The sequence below is a fragment of the Apteryx mantelli genome, chromosome 14 (assembly GCF_036417845.1).
Source record: "Apteryx mantelli isolate bAptMan1 chromosome 14, bAptMan1.hap1, whole genome shotgun sequence".
In the NCBI taxonomy this organism is placed as follows: Eukaryota; Metazoa; Chordata; class Aves; order Apterygiformes; family Apterygidae; genus Apteryx; species Apteryx mantelli.
The window spans coordinates 6079807-6100544 of NC_089991.1; the positions used below are offsets into that span (position 1 = coordinate 6079807).

The following is a 20738-nucleotide window of genomic DNA, read 5'->3' on the forward strand; positions in this document are numbered from 1 at the left end:
AGCAAGGAGCATAGATGAGGTGGCAGAGCAGAAACATTTGCATGGTTATATCGATAAAGCCCGCCGAGGAAAGGCAATGGGTTTTGTCTGATACAGCTGGTGCAGTGCAGGCGTTGCTAGGTGTCTCCAGTTTGGGCACGAGCTCTGTAGACTGGCAGCCAGAAGATTAATATTGCGCCGCCCAGAAGTAGCGGGGGCTACACAGAGCAGAAAAAAAAATTGCTACTTTAGTTTTCTATCACGTAGAATATTGCATTGAACAGCACACGTAGCATCCTGAGCACAGGAGCAGCTTCCTGGCAGCAAGCACAGATCTGCCACACCGTTCTTAGAAGCGTAAGCTGTAATTCTTAAAGCTGAGGTCCCTTTTCATATCAAGAAGCAGCAGGGGAAAAAAAAAAAAAAAAAAAAATCACTTGTAACATCCAAAAAAGATCAGTTGTAAAAATCAAAGATCAAACCTAACAAAAAAAAAAAAGCAACTTTTCATGACAGATGATGTTTTAAACACTGCAAGACAGAAGAGAGTTCCCTTAAATAGGTGCCAGTTAATTAATGAGATTTGGTAAGAGAGCGCGTTTCCTGTGCAACAGACTACAGACTTCCACTTGGAAAGTACATCATGTTAGACTGGAGAAAGGCCTATTATTCTGGAATAAAAGACTGCCCACTGGAGGGGTCATACTAAAATAAGTATTCCAAGAATATCTTCATCCAGGAAGACAAGCAGTATATTTTCAAGTAGAGACTAAGCAACCCTTAAATATCCTGATATCTCTTAAAGGAATGAGTACAGTAAAAGATTAATCTTCTAGTAGCCAAAGAAAACACAGTGGCTGGGCCTGTCGGTTTATACAGAAGCTCAGGAGACAGCGGGATGAGCTGCCTCTTGTGCGTACAAGACCCTTGGGGCATCTGCATGCTCTATAGCACAGAGTCACAAACCGGCACCGTACCCAGCGCTAACCCGGCAGACATCACGCCTCTCAGCCCCTCTCAGTACCCTGGGACCACAGAGAACTTTTATTTAAGCAGAGAGCTATGATCTGAGCGGGTTTGTGCAGAGTTAGCCCAAGCATTTGGGCACCATGCTGCATTGCAGAGTACGGACCAGACGGGGCGAGCACCCACAGCACCGTGGACCGACCTGGGCTGTTATCAGCAGGGTGCAAGGTAGTGGTGGAGACCACACAGGGGATACATGCTCCCACTTCACACTGGGGGAGAAGACAGACATGGCAGCTTTGTATCACAGTCCCCCAGTGCCTGACACCCTAAACTCTGCGAGATGTCAACCCGGAGGGAGTCATGCTCACTGAGTGCTTCACCCAGTGGGCTCCTAAGCTTATAACTCACAGGGGCAGACACTGTCTTGCCAACAAACACACAGGTATCCATTCCTTGAGCCAAAAGTTGATAATCCTTAGCAGATTCCTGACACGGAAATACTATTTGAGTTATTCTCCAGAATAATAAGCATCATTGTTACCTCCTAAGGACTGTATCTCTGAGCTCCCCCCTGCAAACAGCCAAAGTCAACTTGCTGGGATGCCAAACTCTTGACTTTCATGATGGTAAATTATTCACAGCAGAAGTGTCACGTTAGCAGTGCAAATTCCACACCATTATAAATATTTTCGAGTCATGACTTTCCTTCTCTTACACTTACAGAGTCTTAGACCACACTGGTCTCTTTAACCTGCAAGGCTGTTCCCACACGGAGGACTGCCCCCAACTTACCGGAACATAGAGCAAAACTCAGAAGAGCTCTCAACATTTTCAGAAAGAAGCGTTAATATTTATTTCTTACAGTACTTTCACTGATTTTTCAAGTTCCCTCAAATACATTCTCTTTTCTGACCAGAAGGCCCAATTATGCAAACATTCCATCTTCGGTATAATCAATATATTGATACAGAAGTGAAGACCTCTCAGTACATCTTTTTACAGCTTTAAGACCCTGACTTTTCCCTACGGCAATGTGAATTAAATCTATTCTAAACCTTAACTGTCCTTCTGTATCAGTGATTTCCAATTCAATTGCTTTGCACTGTCAAATACACACATGCATACACATATGTACATGCACATCTTCTATGAATAGAGTAAGAGATACCCGAGTCCTTTAAGATTCTTTCCAAAGCCTTTTACCATTTTCCTATCAATTAACCATACTGAAACATCTGTGTTGTTCAATGCCTTTACAACAGGTTTCTCTCTACACAGTGGTCAGAGAAAGACAGGACCATGTTACAGAACCATGTGTTAATCTTTTCATACGCAGATACTAAGTCCTGGCTTGCCTATAATCTCTTTTTTTTTTTTTTTTTGCTAACGTATCTGTGGAAGAAAAAAAACCCTTAGTATGGCTTGTTCACAACTCCACTTACGCATGCTTATTTTTGGTAGTTCATAGCAGGACTGCTGAGCCCCGGTATCAGAAACATCACCGTATCCTCAGCGATTTGTCTGGCGTGGCCAGTACTAGTTGTCAAGACAGATTTTTGGACATGTTAACAGGATGACCAGGACTGTATGGCAACAGGACACAAGAAAGGTATTTTAGAGCAGCTGGAGCGGCTGCGACGCACCGTACCCCGATCGCCCCAATGTGTCACCCCCCGAGATGGCAGCAGTGACAGAGCCCCGCTTTCCACCTCCACGCCTGGCTTCGCGCGGGCAGCCGCACTGCGGTGGGGCCGCGGGCAGCTTGCTGAGAGGTGGGCAGCAAACGAACCTGGCACAGACACAACAGGGCTGGAAGTCCGCAAGGGTCTTCTCTTCCACTCAGCTCACATCAAAACAGCTGGGGAAACAACAGGGAGACTCAGTTCCTGGATGTTCCCCAAAACATTGATCTACAGTCAACCCTCTGAGAAGCTACTTGCGTTTCCATAATGTCTTCAGGACCACACTAGTCCTCCTCTGTAGGCTGCAAGCAAAAGATAAGAGTAGTCCCTTCCACAAGCCCCAGTGGCCCAAGTACGCTTTCTGGAAGCAAATCTCCAATTTCTCAGTCTGTGTTTTTTTAAATCAAAATCAGCTGCAGTGTCCTGTTTAGAAAGGCTTTTCCTAATGGGCCTTTGTCCATTGGGATAAACACACATTTCTGTGTTCTGGTCAAAAACTCAGACTTTTTCTTGAGCTAAGAAACTGAAACTTCTGCGTTGCATTAAACACTACAGAAAAGAAAATACTTTTCCTAGCTGAGGAGGAAAAAATAAGAGAATCCTTCCTACATAAACATTATAGAATAGACACTTAAGTCACATACCAAGCATTTTACTGTGGTTTGGGAGAGAAAAGAAATACAAAATTTGGAGTTAACATTCCTCATGGAATGAGATTAGAGATATTTGTTTTACGCCCTACTTGAAACATCATTGTAATTTTCATCTGCACTAATAAAAATAAATCAGAAGCTGATCCTCCATGCATTAAAATTACCATTTCAGGCAACAGTCACAATGTTTGAGACATATGTGCCCTTTGGAACTCATGTCACAGATAGAGCTGAATTTAAGGACTGCAGTGTGCATGAATTTATTACATCAATTCTTTGCAAAGGAGGAGATTGCCATATACAAAATACAATGTGGGGAGCTAGAGAAAAGCTTCCAACACTGGAGTAAAAACTCCTGGCTTTCAAGGGGAAAATAATCAGAACTAAACACAAGATGTTGAAAGAAATAATCATATGGCATGACACCAACTGCTGAGTGACCAGCACAGCCTTGTTCACAGGATACTCATCACCCAGACATGAATTAATGAATTAGCAAGCAGTCCTCACGTCTACAGCTCAGCCTGGCACAAAGTTGCTCATTTGCAGAGCACGCTACAACTTGCTGTAAGACAGGAGAAGTTCAATATTCATTAACAAAGAAGTCCCCCACTTTGTGTTGCTGTCTGCAGTACAAATCATCAGCACACGGGTTTTGTCAATCCCATCACCCGCTGTTTTGTGAATGCTGTATCTAGAGACACCACGAAATACATCAATATTCCCAGCCCTCAGACGGGGCACCTTCATGTCCAGAGCCCAGAACTGGCAAAATGAAATTGCTTTTTTTTTTTTTTTTTTTTAGCAATTAAAATAAAAAATGCTGGAAAGACAAAAGATTTCATCTTTGGAATATGCATACAGCAACTCCTCCTAATAGCAGCTCACTCCGAGGAAGAGCTGTGCAAAAGGGAAGCATTGCACTGGGCAGGCGCCACAGCGTGAGATTTGCTCCAAATCCTCCTGGGTAATTCTGCGGCAGGCTTGCAAGCGCGTGCTTTTCTTTTGCAACTCAGGATGGCAATACGTTCAACTGCGCTAAAGCAAAACTGTCAGGCACACAGTTTAAGGAGATAATACAGTGAAGGCTCAGGGACTAGATATAATAAAAAAAACATAGCAGGAAGAAGCTGCTTGTTCCTTGTTCTTTACTGTCACATGTCCCCCTTCTTATATTGGATGGGGAAGTAGGAACACAGTTGTTTTGGAGGAAAGGGAGCCTGGGGTAACCTCTTCAGCTGCCCAAGGCAGTCTCATGATCCAAATCTAAACCCAGCTTTCTCACCATCACCCTTGTTCTTCTCTTTCTAAGACGACATTGGCTCTGCTCACCAGTGCAAACTGCTGCATTCCTGTGTGTGAGACACTAGATGTAGAGTGGTCCACTCCGCTCTAGCAAACACCATTAGGCGAAAATAAGTCTCTTAAAAGGTCAAGGAAGACCTTTCCTGGATTATTCCGTGTCTACATTTCTGGTACTGAGCTCAGTAGTAAACCACGGCTGCACGCGGACAGCCTCAGCCTCAGTACTACACAGCAGTCATATCAGTGCACTTGAAAAAGCTGCTTTCAAGTTTCTGAAAGCCACATAGAAAAAGGTGTTTGCAGCCATCTCCTTGGTCTCTGTAAGCACTCAGTCCTGGCAGAGGCACTGTGGATGCTGGAAAAAGAATCCAGTAACCTGCAAAGCCCCACAGCGACATGGGCTGAAGTCTTCTACCCCAGTGCTGGCAGTGCTTGGCCATACATGTTTTTCTCTTTCTATCATATGCCTGAAGATGCTCTCTTTAGAAAATACCTATTTCATACAGTCTTGTCACCATTTTCATATAATTCATACAAATGTCTCATGTTTTTCAAGTGGCATCATAAAATGTGGGGCTGCACACGCCACAAATTGATATATTTCACTAATACAATCCAGTAGCACCACACAGAGAATATTTATACCACTTTTTTTATGAAAGGTAAATGACCCTTTTGTTGAAATGGTGACTTACATAAACAGCATCTTTGTTTCTAGGAAAAAATACTAATGGGGGGTGGGTGGGTCAGAGAGCTTGCAAGTTATGGGTACAAATTGCTCTGGTCCTTTTGTAAAGGAAAAAAAATTATTTTCTTCCTAAGATTCACTGTCATTCATCTTTCAAGCTGGTCTTGCTAAACTAGTTACTTGACACAGTAATTAGAATAAATAAGAAAAAGTTAAAGATATAAATAAAATCCATATATTGATTACGTGATCCTGAGTCTTGACACACAAATTTCCATGATCTGAAAGTTACCTTCTTGAGATAATTTTGTATCTTAAGGTCAAATACTTCTAAATGAGGAAGCAAGTGACTCTGCTTACTAGTGCAGGGCTAATACGAAGCAAAGGTAGCTGTACATGGCGATGGGCTAAAGCATTCCCAGGCCCAGGAAGCAGTAAGATTTCAGAAGTCTGTGAGTCTAAGTCTTCCCAACTGCTGTTTTACTATTTCAGGAGGATCAGTTTTGTCATGGATTTAGCAGATACTGAACAATTAAGCGGAATGCAGCATTAATTCCTAGTTTATCTATGGAGGAAGGCCAACACGTGTGCGAACTCAAGGAAAAAAAAAATCAGAATGATGTAATACTAGCACACATCATCTCATGAGCTGGTAAGCCAAGAAACCAGCACCTGCTCTGTGCAGCACCCATGGTGGGGGATCACTTCAGTGGCCTCGGCCCAAGCAGGTAACAAAACACCAAAACCTTACATCTTTGCGCTTGTGCTTTGCTCTCCGACAGTGATAACACCCTTTGAAGGCCATGCCAGAGTGAATACTTTGTCATATTACAAAGTATTCTTTTTCATATATGTTTTCTGGTACTCTACTTTATAATATTTCAGGCAAAAATCTATTCACATTTCTAAAGACATTTCACTATCTCATATCTTTGCAAAAAAGATCTCTTCTGCTGCTAATATCGAACCTAGCCCTCTTCTACTCTTCAATATTTTAAGCACTCACAGAACCCCCAAACGTACTCACAGTCTCGTGCGAAACAAATCAGTGCTTTTCTACAGCTGGAGGATAAGCAGATATAAACTTGCAATGCTGCTATTCCAATTTCCATGGCTGGTAGAGCCTGCTCCACTCTCCACCGTATATCACTGAAGGGCTTCCAATGTCATTGCTTACATACCGGTCTGAATCGGGGCTGAACTGATGTGAGCACCTACATAGCATAAGCACTCTTAAACCACGACACTGGCAGCCTCTCCACTATTCTGGCAGCAGCAGCAAGAGGCAATAGAGATGCCGAGGGAAGGTCTCTTGACTTTTAGCACATACTCACCTGTCTCCCTCTCTGATCTGCGTCACAGTGACCTGTGCTACTTCTGTAGTGGGTTTCCTGGCACATGAACCTCACGAGCACTGATACTTTTCAGGCTCCAGTGTCCCATCCAGCTTCTTTTGAAATGCCAAAATGCAGATTACAGGTACAATTCTACCAACTGTGGCCTTTCTGGTCTTTTCCCACCAGTCTGGGAAGGACCTTGGTGGCAGCATGTGGCCAACACTTTGGGAAGATGACCTGCCGCTGCTGCAGAAGTAAAGCAGGAACAGAACAAGGCTGCGAGAGTCTGAACAGGTTTGATGCAGATACTCTGTGGGCACCATACAGAGCACAAGGAGCGAACAGATAAACTGTGCTCCTGGGGGTATTCTGGGAGGGGTCTGGAGATGGTCAGCATTTGAGCTGAGCTGCTGCCCACAGCTCAGAGGAGCTGGAGCACCAGTGTGAACAGAAGCAAAGCCGGGGGTCTGCTCCCAGTGGGACCAGCTGGCCTGGGATTTAAAGCACCACCAAATTCACTTGAGATGCTTTTGTTTCACAGCTGAGCTTTGGACCACAATAAAGCAGGAGCTTTTTATGGCACAACACAGACAGTCTCAAGAATTAGTGGCCTTTCTGTGCTTGCCTACCTTTCTTTGGGGCAATCCTCATCTCAGGACAACATGGAAAAGCCACCCAAAGGAAACACAGGTACAAACTCCGCACACAGAACCCGGACGGCAGATCATCACAGTTACAGGAGTAACACTGGAACAAGGGCAAGACTGAACACATCAGTATATCAGACAATGAAAATGTCATATCTCTGCATGTTTATTTTTCTGCATCCCAGAGTCTTCTCCTGTGTCAAGGTAACAGTCAGTGGTGAGGTTTTTAAGCTGGCCTACTGGTTAAAAAGCACCTCAGCCTCACTGACTGTTGTTGCAAACACAATATGGGGAACTGAGTTGCCTCTTGGACCCATAACATTCACTTTGCAGGCACAGAAAGGGAATAAGCAATCTGTGGTTTCATAATACGCCTAAGGCAATTGTTCCAGCCCATCCCAGAGCAGCTCTGCTGACCGGGGCTTTCACCCTGAGCTCTGGCAAGGGTTTCTTTCCCTGCTGAATCAGCCAGGCAGGTGCAGTGTCAATTTGCATGGCTCCGGCATTTGGAAACCAGGAGCTATCTGGAGTAATGTGGAAGAAATAGGGCTAGTCCATCCCCCTTATCAGCACAGGATCACCTTGGGGACATCAGCCAGAGCCATTTGAAAAGCCCGAGTGACACTCTCCCAAACACCTTTCCCTTGGGAGGCAACGTAAGAACAAGATCTGCTAATTTGAAATAGTCAAGTCTTGCTGCTTTCTCTACAAATTTCATTTTGGTTCCTCTCTCCATCCCTCTGAGAAACCCTTGGCTCGCTCCTGCCTTCAGTCCAGATGCACTTCTCCAAAGGACATCAGTGAAAGCTCCCCAGGGTCCCCAGGCAGTGTGCAAACCACACCTTGAAGGGAACAAACACTGGGTTTCCAATTGTTCTTTTTATTCAGATGCTTGCAAATCATTTCTATGCACATGCTTGCTGGTTTTCCCAAGCCTTTGCAATAGCTACGGAGGAAGCTCTACACTGAAGGAGGATTTTTGCAGTGACCATGATAAAACATATGGGGAGCAGTTCTCCTCCCTTTGAGAGGAAACTGCCTCTGCTTCCCTCTCTGCTGTGTGGGACACAGTGCTCCAAGGCGCTGATGGGACAGGACTGTCACTCTCCCTTCTCCGGTCTGGTTTTGGGGATCTAAGGCAGGAGATAGTGCCAGATTTGTGCAGTATCTGTTTGCCCTCCCAAGGACGGGCAGAGGAAGAACTGTCCAAGAATCAGGGGACCAGGCTGAGTTTTAGGGTAACAGAGGTCAATTTTGTGCTCTGCTTTATCAGAGTGACTTCTAGACAAGTCCCATAATCTCACTGTCCCTCTGTTTCCCGTCTGTCAGAAGTGGATAACAGCATGTCTTTAACAGGGAAGGATGCCTTGATAAATGCACTAATTATCACCAGACACCCCTCCCAGCAAGAGAGAAAATAGAAGGCATCTATTCGCCTGAAAAACTTCTAGCTATAAAGCCACTGCTGGAAAATTCTGCAAGACCCTGGAACCCGATTTAATTAAATCAATGGGGATTATATCATTAATTTATAAGAAAGCTCAAACCTAACAGGAAATTGTTTATATTGACCAGCATACAAAATCCTTTCATATGCTCACTGGCAGCTGAGAGCAAATGCATTTTTATTACTCCTAGCACTGCAGAAGCCTGACATCAAGCTGCCCAGCGGTACTTCCACTGTCAAACAGCCCATGCAACCCAGCTGCACCTACATTGCTCCATTTGTCATCTCAATGTACCGTTTGTTCCTCAGAACCCAGATCAGCTTACACAAAGCAGTCGTCATGCATCTTCCCAGTGCTGGCCATTTCAAGCTCTTCACACATTCCTCTCTACACGCGCTCATAAAAATCACTTGCCATATGACTTTTTTAAAGGGATCTCATCACAACATCACGATTGAAGGTACTCTCAAGACAGAACCTCAAAATTCTTGTGCTCTTTACTGAAATACCCATACACACAGCCTTATACAGTAGGCTTTTCTTTTCAATACACATCGCTGATATATTTGGACACAGCTTGAAAAGGAGAAGAACCCTTCTGGGAGAAGAGGTGAGGGAGAGACAACAATCTTAAAACAAACTTCATGCACATAAAAGCCTACAAAAATTAAAGCCTGGTTATCACTAATAGCAACTGTTAGAAAGTGGTTTAAAGTAGTTTGGAAATACAGTTCCAGTGGCTGTCTGAACACAGCTTTAATACACAAACGCTCAACAGGCTATTTATATTCCATGGGGAAAAGTTTCACCTACCCAAGCACAAAAGGCCAGATGCTATTCTCAGTGAAAAGGACAAATTTTGAGCAACTTGAATGGACATGAATGAGTCACTAGATTTATCTCATTTTAACAGATTTCAGAAAATTTACAGAAGGAATACTCAAGCTCTCCCAGTCTCCGAGATACTCAGCCCCCTACTAGATCTGCTGTGGTGTAGATAGCATTTGCTGATTTATTGACTGCAAAACGCTTTGGATCAAGCCTTAGTGTTTGCTAATACCTCTGCTGAAATTGGCCTTTAATGGTCCAGTGCAACTTCCATTAACAAGAAAGGAATGACTCCTATTTTCTTTAATGGGAGTTGAATGAAGTTGTAGCTGTTAGCGTCTGATCAGGAAAAATATAACATCCAGACCAATTAATCTTACTGACTGCACCTTCTCCGTTATGAAAATTCCAAATCTAGGGCTACAACAGCGAATTTCAATTATACTGCTCCTTCCAAATAATAATAAAAAAAAGGTGGCAAGAAGTAGAAATCCACTTTTCATTCATTTGGGTGTAATTCAGAAGTAACCCTGGTGAAGTCAGAGCAGCTCCAGAGACATAAAGCAACAGGGGAATCCAAGCCACTATTCGCATCACATATTTCATGTTTCTTTCTATTTCACAGTAATATACCAAGTTAAGCTGCTTATTAGATGGGCTCATTTTCCTAACGGCTGCACGGATTTGTATTTTGTGTTGGGTTTGCCATCAGTAGTGACGGCCCTTCAATCAAAATACCGCTGTCATTTATGGTTCCACTTAGGAAGTTACTAGCTTTAATACATAAACTGGGCGGCTGTTAACAACCCTGTTATACCCCAGAAGAAAGAGGCACATGAGTAAAGCTATGACGGAGACTTTGTCATAACAATCCCTGTTTATATAGACCTCTGTTAGAAAAATATCTAACAATCTCTACTCTTGAATATCTGTTAGTCTACATGAAACTGTGGCATGTCCTTCTGAGCCCCACAGCACACCAATTTACAATTAATGTTCTTCCTGAAATGACCTAATAACTGTGCCAAAAAGAACAAAAATATTTGTTGTGCAGAAAAATTACTATGGAATGGAAAAAAAACACCTAAATTCTTTTCATTAGTGGGATCCCTAATGGCTGCATACTTGTCATGTGATCAATTTATTTTTGAGAAATGCTTAATATCTGTTAAAAAAAGTTATCCTAGAAAACAATAACAAACCCAGAAATGGCAATTTCAAAATGCACACTGTGGCATGGCAGCTTATGAATGAAATGCTCTGTAGGTGTTTGGATGCATTTCTAATTTATCCAGCAGTGGTAAGAAATAAGACGTCTGCACATGACAAGCTGCCATTCTCCTGGTTGTGTACACTCCTTAATGATATCTTCTAGCAGATCTTAGCTAGTCTCATGACCAACTTCTCATCCAAGAGACAAACAACAGGATCCAACAGGACCTCTCTAGCATCTACTGAACTGCACTGGCTCTGCCATCACTAAGTTTGGATTGTTGGTGTTTTAAAGCAAAAACATCTACACAGAGAGCAGCTGAAATGCTGTTGAACACATGCATACACTGAGAACAAAAGAACAAATCCTGATGCACGCAGTGAGGATATAGGGTTTATGCTGGTAATCTCCACGGAGGCGAGAAGGAAGAGTCTTTCCTCCAGGCCTCAGCGCAGGAGCAGAGAAGCTGCTGACCTTGCCCTCCAGTGGTACGCAGAGATGGGTGGTGCGATTCGCCCAGCTGCCCTCACCCTCCATCTCCTCTCTGCGGAGAGAGGCAGAAAGGTGCTGGGGATACCACTCCCTAGGAGAGACAAACATCATGGCCCGTTGCCTAGCTCTTGCCTCTCCCACGTTGTGGGCACAAGGCATGAGCGGTTCAGTAGGGTTAAGGCCTCCCACATTTACTGAAAGAGAAGGGTCGCATCCTGCCTCGCTCTAGTCTGAATCCTGCTTTCAACCTGCATCCCAAACTTGCATAAAATCACTGTGAATCTCACAGACGGAGATGTCCACATCTAACAGAACATGGAGGACCAAAAAAGCTAAGTACCCTATGGGTCAGTAAGAAAAAAATCCCTTCTCCAAATAGCTAGCAGCCCATGGCTTTAATCTGCAAATGCTGAGGCTCAGATATTGTGCCTACTCACTTCTGAAGGACTGCTTATATGCCCCAAATTATTCAGGTATTTAAAATATCTGGAAGATCACAGGTTTAATATACTTGTCAATTTGTCCTAACAGTGTATTTTAAAGAGGGGAAAGTGAAGAGCATTCAAGCCCTGAGCTTTCAAACCTTGCTTGCTTCCTGACTTGGTTGCAGTTTGATGCAATTGAGACTGTGACCAGATTTTAAAAGTGAGACACATCTGACTTTTTTGTTTTGGTGTGGTTTTGTTTGTTTCAACTTCAGCACATAACTATCTGATCCTGTTAGATCAGGTCGCTGTGGTCAGGTGCCATGACAAAGAAGAATGAGTCAACAAGTCAAGAAGCTCAGTTAACATCCCGTCTTTTACTTTGTTTTATAGTTGTTATTATCTGCTGACAGCTTTTTTTTTTTTTATATATATATATATATCCCTGATCTTTGAGGAAAATGAGAAGAATCCCTTTGGTTTCTATAGCTCAGGTAACAGCAAAAGGTGTTGGGTAAAAGCTCCTTAAACATCTCCAACTACTAGAACAAAGAGACTTGCAGCAACTCCAGCTTTTGGGTAGCAGAAAGGGAAACAGGAACAAGCTGCTCCCTTAGTAAAAAAAAAAGCACAACAAACTATTAGTGGATAGCCTACACAAAGGTATTGGATGCTTCACACCCCAAACACCAGGACCTCTGCATTCTGAAGATATGAAAGCCTGAACCATGGATGCAGCAACTGTAGGGTCAGCCACTTCAGAGCATAACACCAAAGTAGGCCCAACTACATGCTCAGCTTTAAGCGAGCCCCATGCTCAGGGAGAAATCTCCAGGTGCAGTTTTGAGCACATAACTGAATCCTATGAAATTTGGTGAGACTTAGACTCTTCTCTACATACCAGCCAGGAGTGGACTTGATTGAAGTGTGCACAGAAGTGCTTCACTGATTCAGGTCTCATGCAATGACTGGGTCATAGGATAATTTATACAACACTTCCACATGCTCTTGATCTTTCAAACTGAATTTCTCTAATGGATCCACTGTCTGCAGTTGTATCTGTAACCTTGGTAAATTATTTCATACTGTCATCCTAATGATCAAATCATAGGTGACCCATGTAACTTTAACCTCAGATTCCCTTCTCCACATGTGGATAAGGAAGCTCTGCAGAACTTCAGATCCACAAACTAAAGGACAGGTTTGAATGAAGGGATTGAAAAGACCTGAAGATCTCAACAGTTGTTTTTACTCTCCACAAACTCACTAAGCACACGTAGCATCTTGCTTTTATTTCCCTTTCTGCACAGCAAAAGTCCGCAGAGAGCAATCCAAGGACTGACTGCCGCTGAGACAAGGGAGCCTTGATGCTTTCAGAGGGCATTTTCTCCAGGGTCAGCAAGGAACACAGGGAAGCAGCCCACACAGCAGAACAAAGGGTTGTGCAAAGATGCTCTTTGCCTGAAATTTGATCTCCTGCCCAACAGAAGAACTTCTATATCCCTCCATACTCCTCATTCCTACACCCTCTGCAGGGTGGGAGCTCAGGAAAAAACATCAGGTCTTTTTGCCTGCAGCAATGTGGAATGTTATAGTTTCTTGCACTTGTGGCTTTCTCTTACATCTGCTTTGATTTGTAGAAGATAAATTCTCTGGAATGTGAGCCACAAGCCACGGTGACCAGACTGTGCATGCTATATGATGTTTATACACATGCATTGAAACAGAATATAGGTCCATGTCCTAAATCACTGTAATCAGGAAATGAGCCATGAAATGTGCAAATGATGGCACATTAATAATCTGTTTTATAGCTTAAACTAGCATCACTGGAATTTCACAGCCAGAGACTTTTAAATAGGTCAAAAATGCAGTAATCACACTTAATGATCACACTCCAATATGCACTGCATCAGAGCTAGCAGCAAGGGAACATGATCAGCATGGATATGAACTTCTGGCACATCCAAAAAAGCATTTAGTGAATCCCAAGTAATATTTATGCCAAGAGAAAAACACATAGCCCAGGCCAAAGTTTTTTTTTGCTTTTGGTCCTGCGCTATGGAAAGAAGCTCTGAGACTCTATATGAGCATGTAAATCAAAAGCTATATTTACGTACCTTCCTTTTCAATGGCACTGCAGATTAGCAAAGGCTCCAGATTTGACCTTTTACAACTAGTTAGCATTTTGTGGTGAAAAGACAACCTTTCCCAATAAGGGACATTACTGGACTTGCCCATGCACATTTCATCTGAGGTACACAGCGTTAAAACACATTCCTTGATATCTGCATTTTGAATTCTTTTAAAAGAAAGACCAAGAATCCACAGACCAATCACAATAATCATCTAGGCTCCAAACCAGGGAAACACTTCAAAGTTCTTCTAAATTTAGATACAGGCTTATGTTCCCTTTAGGCCAAATGGACTTTACGTACAATAAACAAAGACATAGAGAAATGGCACAAAGAATCAGGATTTCAGTGAAGCAGACAGTATCTGCTAATTAATCCTGTCAAGCTGCTCAGGCATAATGAAAAAGGTCAACCAAGAAAAAAAATCAGCTATATTCTCTGTATCAAACAGGGAAACAAAGTCAATGTTTGCCTACTGTGAAAATACAAAGTCAGCAGGGGAGACCCTTCGGAAGCTATATAAGAAAGCTACGGAGACATTTTTTTTCCCCCCCTCCAGTCAAAATTGGCTCCTGCTCCTAAAAAACAAAGCAAGGCAAAAGATGAAAGGGCTTCTTTTCTGAAGCCAAAGATGAAGGATACAAAGAATATTAATGACTAACAAGTCTGTCCATAAATGCCATGAGCTTAGCTGTAGTAGGGACAAAAAGGAGGAAGAGCAGCACTAGTAACTAATCCAGTTTCTGATCTAACAAGCGATGATGAAGGCTGATTGTGTCATTTGTGGAAGGGAGCGTGAGCTTAGAAGAGCACAGGTTACCTATGGAGGATAAAAGGAAAGAGGGAAGATGCCATTATATACATGTGAAAGCTCAGGATGATTGCGGTTTATTCGCAAAGCAGGGAGTGAAAGTAAATTCAGAATTAGAGCTCGTCTCCCTCTCTTTCACACGTTTGTGCACACAGGTACGCGAGATGTCCATCCTGCGGGAAACGACAGAATTTGGAAATAATTTTGCTTTTATAATGGAAGTTAGATGCAACTGAATTTTTGTGGAATGAAATTTTATAAGCCTCTCCCCCCCCCCAAAAAAAAAAAAAAATCAGATCTATCACTTTCCTCATACGGTACTTCCTAGGCATAGGAATGACAAGACACTGGATTTTGATGAATCAGCATTTCCCAAGGGAAAACTTCAAAACACACATAGGCTTGCTTTCATCACCATTGCTGACTCTAACACAAAGGGAGAGAAGCCCATCCGGGCCCTGCAGCTTCCCGGGATCCCAGCGTCCACCGAGGGCCCACAAGCACCTTATTGACAAAGGGCGGGCGGCTGCCCAGTGGCAGCCGGCGCCTCCCGTCCGCGCTCCTATGGACACGCCGTGCCCTGAGCTGCAAGGTCAGCGCAAAGCACGTCCATCCACATTTGAAGTTTACCCGTTCTCTTGTGAGAAATTCTTGTAACTTCAGGAAAGGAAGCAAAACAAAAGCAGGCAGCAGGGGGAAAGCAAAGACAAAAAGAGTCAGAGCCAGAAACGACATGAAGCAAACTTCAGATTTGGAACCAACCGATTCGTTTGCCAACTCTTAGGGCATACACACCTACTATGTCTATTTTTATACGCATAGACTCAGCTTCTCTGCATTGTAAAGGTATTCTGAGTATTTTTAAACCAGCCAGAGATCAAAAATCATTGCAATTACAGAGAAGATGAAAAATATCCCCTTTTCTCTAAGCTGTAACTGTTCAGGTAACAGGAGCCTTGTGACAGCAGCCCTTCCTCGCTCACAGTATCCAGCAAGACTAAGAGCCAGGATGGATACAGAATTTTCTTGGACACTCTTCCCCTTCACCAGCTTTTGCTCGCTCCTGCAGACAGACCGTATTTTGGACCGGAGCCTGACACAGCAGATGATATCAGAAGTCTCGGGGTTAACTCCAGAGGCTGGTGGATGGAAATCTGGGGAGCACTCTGATAACATGAAGGATGGCGATGTTTAACCAAGTGCTGCCAGGGAGCTGTGCTGCTGTCCCTGCCTTACAGAGCTGGGAATTAAAAGCTGCAAGTTCAATGCCCAGCTTTTTCCATCACCCACAGTGGCCTCAGGCAGATCAAACTCTCTCAACATCTCCTTCTGGAAAATGGGGATAACAACATGTCTCAGCACTATCATGAAGGTTCGTTAATGCTTGTAAGCACTTTGAAGATAAAAAGCATGAAGACAGCAATTAGCAGAGGGATTTCCGGCAGAGAGAGACATAAATCCAAAATGTTCATATCATATACGCTTTTAGATAAGCATAGTTGCAGATCAGTTCCCTGCATTTAGCGATTGTGGGCTCCATCCTGCCAACACACCAAGCACTCAGCCTTTGATCCAAAAAAACGAGTCCAGGGAGAACTTTCACATGTTTAACGTTAATCATCTGCTTAAATCCTCTGGATCTATAAAGTGAGTAAAAGAGAAAAGTGTTCCCCAGCTGCAAAACAAACACAAATTCCCAGAGGTTATTTGTAGGACATGAGCAAACATTCAACCACCAGAGGAAAGGCCTGTGCTATGCACCTGCTAAGTTTCTGCATCCCTAAAGAAACGCACAGGTGGGAAGAGTCTCTGAAGTGAGTTTGCTCTGACAAAACATTTCCAGCATAGCCAGCGCAATGCTATTAAAAAGAAACACCCCAAGGTATTGAACTCGTATTCCACTAGCAGAAAGGGTCCTTGAGAAAGGAAAGGAGAAAAAATAAATAAATAAATGAAGTTTACTAAGGAACTCACCACACAGATTTAAACTTACCATTATGAATTCACTTGCTACTATTAATTCCTTAATTTGCTGTCCGCTGGGAGAAAACAGGTCCTCCTCAGCAGACAGGCACTGCCACCTGGATGGGGGAGTGGTGCACCTCACCAACTCCACGTGCCTTGCAGCAGGCATCGTCAGCAGCCAGGAAGCATTTTCTAGCATCAGAGAACAACTTAAACACTAAGCCAAAAGCTTTACATCCTCCTTAAAGCCTTGCTCATTTTAAACACACCACTGTTCTGTCTCATCGTAGCTATCTGAAACATCTAACTCATTTGTACATCCTGCTAAAGTTCTGGCCCGGCTAACGCTTTGGGGCTAATGCTTCCCTACAGTTGCTGGCCAGGGTGTCCGGAATTCTCTCCTCTTCCATCAACCCCACCTCAATCTATTCCCTGCAGGTGCATCCAGCCTACAGTCACTGCAGCAAGGAGATAACGTTGCTTTTGTACAGGTGAACTCAACATGGCAAGAGCAAATACCTGGGGCATTGGGGTGCCCGGAGCAGAGGTACGCTACTGCAGAGCAAGAAGTGCTTCAAGCTGTGGCCATGACTGCGGTGTAGACATATCCCTGACCAGATCAGTATTTGTAGCATAAACAAATAATTGGCTTCCAGAGATAATTTTCAAAAGTCTGTTAAACAAGCATGTACAGTGCGAAAAGCCTCAGGCAATTAAAAGGACCACTATCCCGAGCGTGACTGCTGAAACAGATCTGTAAACATTACCCAGCTTACTCACAGCAACATCACGCTTAGCCAGTGATGTGAAAAGGACAAATCACTCTCTTACCAGCCTAAATCAGCCAAGATGCTAAATAAGGCTGCTAATTATTTCCAAGGTCTTAAAAAAAAAAAAATCCTTTTAATATTATTGTCCCCAAATTTGATTAAATACCACTTTAAATCCTTTCTACTAAACATCATTAGGTAAAGTTGGCTTCATGGTATAATAGAAATGTTTTCTCCTCAACTAATAGCTTTTTTGTGAAATGTGCTGTATTGTAACATTACATACCACTTTTAACTTAATAAACCAGAAGGGATTGTACCAGTCACATCTTACAAAGAGTTAAAAAGGCAATTATCTTCCTTGGCTGACTGAATTAGAACTATGTAAAACACTATGCTTTACACCAGGCAGAAGCATACTCCTATCCTCACCTGCCATAAACCAAAAATCCCAAGGGGTGGAATTACCTTGCGGGGTGAGGCTGCAAGAAGTCCAAGGGAAGTTAACACAGCAGTAGAAATGCTGGGTTTTATTTCTCCATCTCCTTTGCAAGAAACCTTTCTGTCCCAAGGCTTATAGGTACTACAGAACAAAAAGTACGCTACCACTTCAACCCGTCAGCATGAGCTGGCCAACCTCGGTACTGGGGAAACCCTCTTGAGAGCGCTAAACGAGGTGTCCCAGAAGATACCACTGCGACCTTCTTCCCCATCGTTTTCCCAGAGGAAGAAGCACTGTCTCTCCTCGTGGCCAAGCTGTGAGGTGCACCACCAAACCCAGGCAACCTCAGAGCATCTCTGACAACCAGCTAGGACCTCTCAGACACCCCCCGTGTCTTCACCTGGTTCTGTGCCTCCACTAGTGCCCTCCCAGCAGGACGGCTCGAGCAGACCTTCACTGCCCCATACTTTCCCCTGGCTAGAGCTGCTCCTTGACTTGTTCTTTGTTCTACCTTTTTTTTCTTGTAGCCTATAAAGAGCCAGTGGGTAACAAATGACTGCACTTGCCATCCTCACCCCTTTACCCAGTCCTTCCCCACACTGCACAGGGCAGCCCACTCCTCCTCCTATCCCGATCAAAACAAGAAAGCTCCAGCAAGTCTTGGAAAGCGGCACGCCAGCAAGGTGCATCTGTCAGCGCTGAAGCGGGAGACACATCCAGGCAGCACGTGAGCCCGGTCCTTGCCTGCTCTGGAGAGCCCAGGTATCACACAACGGGAGCTGAACCTGTGGACAGATTGCTAGGATAGACCTTTTGTGCTATACCGGCCTAAGAGTAACAATTTAATCACAGTCAAATTTCTTTCTGATCTACAGATCAAAGTCCAGAATAAATCCAATGAAGTCAATTACCAGTGCGCAGTCACTCCGCATTTTGGCTCCAGATAAGGATCCTAAGAAGCTACTAAAATGAAGACAATTTTTTGATCTAGGAAATACCTGCCAAGCAAATTTCTTCCACAAAACATACGTGTTAGCGTTTTAGGTTTCAGTAAGAACACAAAACACACTGCCTCTGCTCTGCCCGGAAAACACAGGGACAGAGAACGACAGCCCTCCTCCACAGCCGCTGTATTAAACGAACATCAAGTCCAGAGAACACGGTTCAGACGCAAACGGCTCCTCCTCCACGTTTCCCTTTCCCCCTCACCTCCCAGTTTTCACGCCGTGCCAGAGCATCGCTGAGGGACCACTGCCCAGCGGGGAGCACTCGCACGAGCTGTCACAGCACCCCAAGCTAAACGGTGTCACTCAGCAACAGCCGGTACTAAAGCCACCCCTAGCAGGGTCCGTGCCGCCGCTCCCGTGTCCTGTTAACGAGGTACCACGGACACGCTCGTGCTGTAAGCGCATCTTTGGCATAACAGAGCACGACAATTTCTGCGGAGCCACAGAAATGCGGGGCATGCAAATAAACCCGACCGCTGAAGCCCCTTCCTTGTCCGCGAGAACATGCACATTGCACCTGTTACAGCCAAGGGCACCGCTCGCGCCTTGCAGCCGACACCTCGGCATCTGACGAACCTGCCTGTCTTGGAGGGCTGCTCGATGCCAGCAGCAAACACAACACAGCGGAATTATTTCAAGAAAAGAAATCGTTACCAAATATACACAGAGAGATCTTTAAACGCAAGGTAGAGAAAACAATCCGCAAACTAACATCTTTCCTCCGAGCTTCTCCTACAACAGCTGAGTCAGTTTAAATTAAATTTAGTTGAAAGAAAATAACTCCGAGGTTGACGCTGGTCAAGTCTCAGCCCGAAAATAAGCGTCTGGAGGGCGGCAGCAGCCCCCAGCCCGCGGTTCACGCGGGGAAGGGGAGAGGACGCGGCGCCGCAGCGGGGCCCCCCGGCGCGCAGAGGGACCGGCCCGGGGGCAGCTCCGCGGCTCCGCGCCCCGGGCGCCGCCGCAGGTGGCGGCCGCGCAGCCCCGCGCAGCGCCGCGGACAGGCAGCGCCCCTCCGCCGCGCGCGGGGCGGCCGCGGCCGTTTGGAAGTGGGGAGGCAACATAAACTGAAATTAAAAAAAAAAGGGGGGGGGTAAAGGAGCCGGGGGGGGAGGCGCGCAGCATCCGCGGCTGCGGCAGCGCGGCCGCGGGGACGGGGACGGGACCCGCCGCGAAGGTCACGGCGGCGCCGGGACTCACCGAGCTACGCGCGGCTGCTGCCCCCGCTGCCGTCCATGGGGGCGGCGGGCCGGGAGCCCGCTGCGGGCGAGAGCCTGGCCGCGGCGCCCCGCCGCCCGGCGATCCGCATCTGCCCGCCGCCGCCGACGAGGAGGAGGAGGAGGAAGAGCCGAGCCGAGTCGAGCCGAGCCGCCCCGGCGCAGCCCGGCCGCAGAGCGCCGCCTGCCCGCCGCGCCCGGGATGGGAACCGGCTGGGGGGGGGGGGGGGGAGGGGGGCGGCGCGGCCCCGCTCCCCGCTGCGCGGCCGCGGGGCAGGTGCAGCCGCCCGGGGCGGGATGGGACGGGACGCGACGGGACGGGGCGGCGCAGCGCAGCCGGGCGCGGCCCCGCAGCTGCCGGCGCGGGGGGAGCCGCAGCGGCGCCCCGGGCTGCGGCGCGGAGCGAGGGCGGGCGGCGGGGGGGGGGGGGATAGAAGCGGCAGGAAGCGCCAGTGCATAATGTGGCCGGGCGTGAATCAGCCCTGCAAGGTTTCTTAATGAAGTACAGATGTTCCCTAATATAATTATATTTTCTCTTTCTGATAATTGGCTTTGGCAGTCGTGCTGATCGAAATCCCCCGGCGGGGCTCCCGTGCAGTCCCTCCCGCTCGCTCCGGGGCAGCGGGAGAACCGGTGCCTCCGACAGAAACCGCAGCCAGACCCCGTCTCCGGCTGGGCTGTGGACCCACAGTGCGTGGGAAGGCCTGCCACGCACCCAAGGCCACTGC

At 45.7% G+C, this 20738-nt stretch overlaps 1 protein-coding gene across 1 annotated transcript in view; it reads right to left on the minus strand.

Annotated features, from left to right (window-relative positions):
* The window catches only part of RASGEF1C (RasGEF domain family member 1C), a 76487-nt gene extending 56427 nt beyond the window's left edge, over window positions 1–20060 (minus strand). The window contains exon 1 of the mRNA XM_067304741.1: window positions 19994–20060. The gene's annotated coding sequence lies outside the window, so the exon portion shown is untranslated. The remainder of the gene's footprint in view (window positions 1–19993) is intronic.
* Between the last annotated feature and the right edge of the window lie 678 nt (window positions 20061–20738).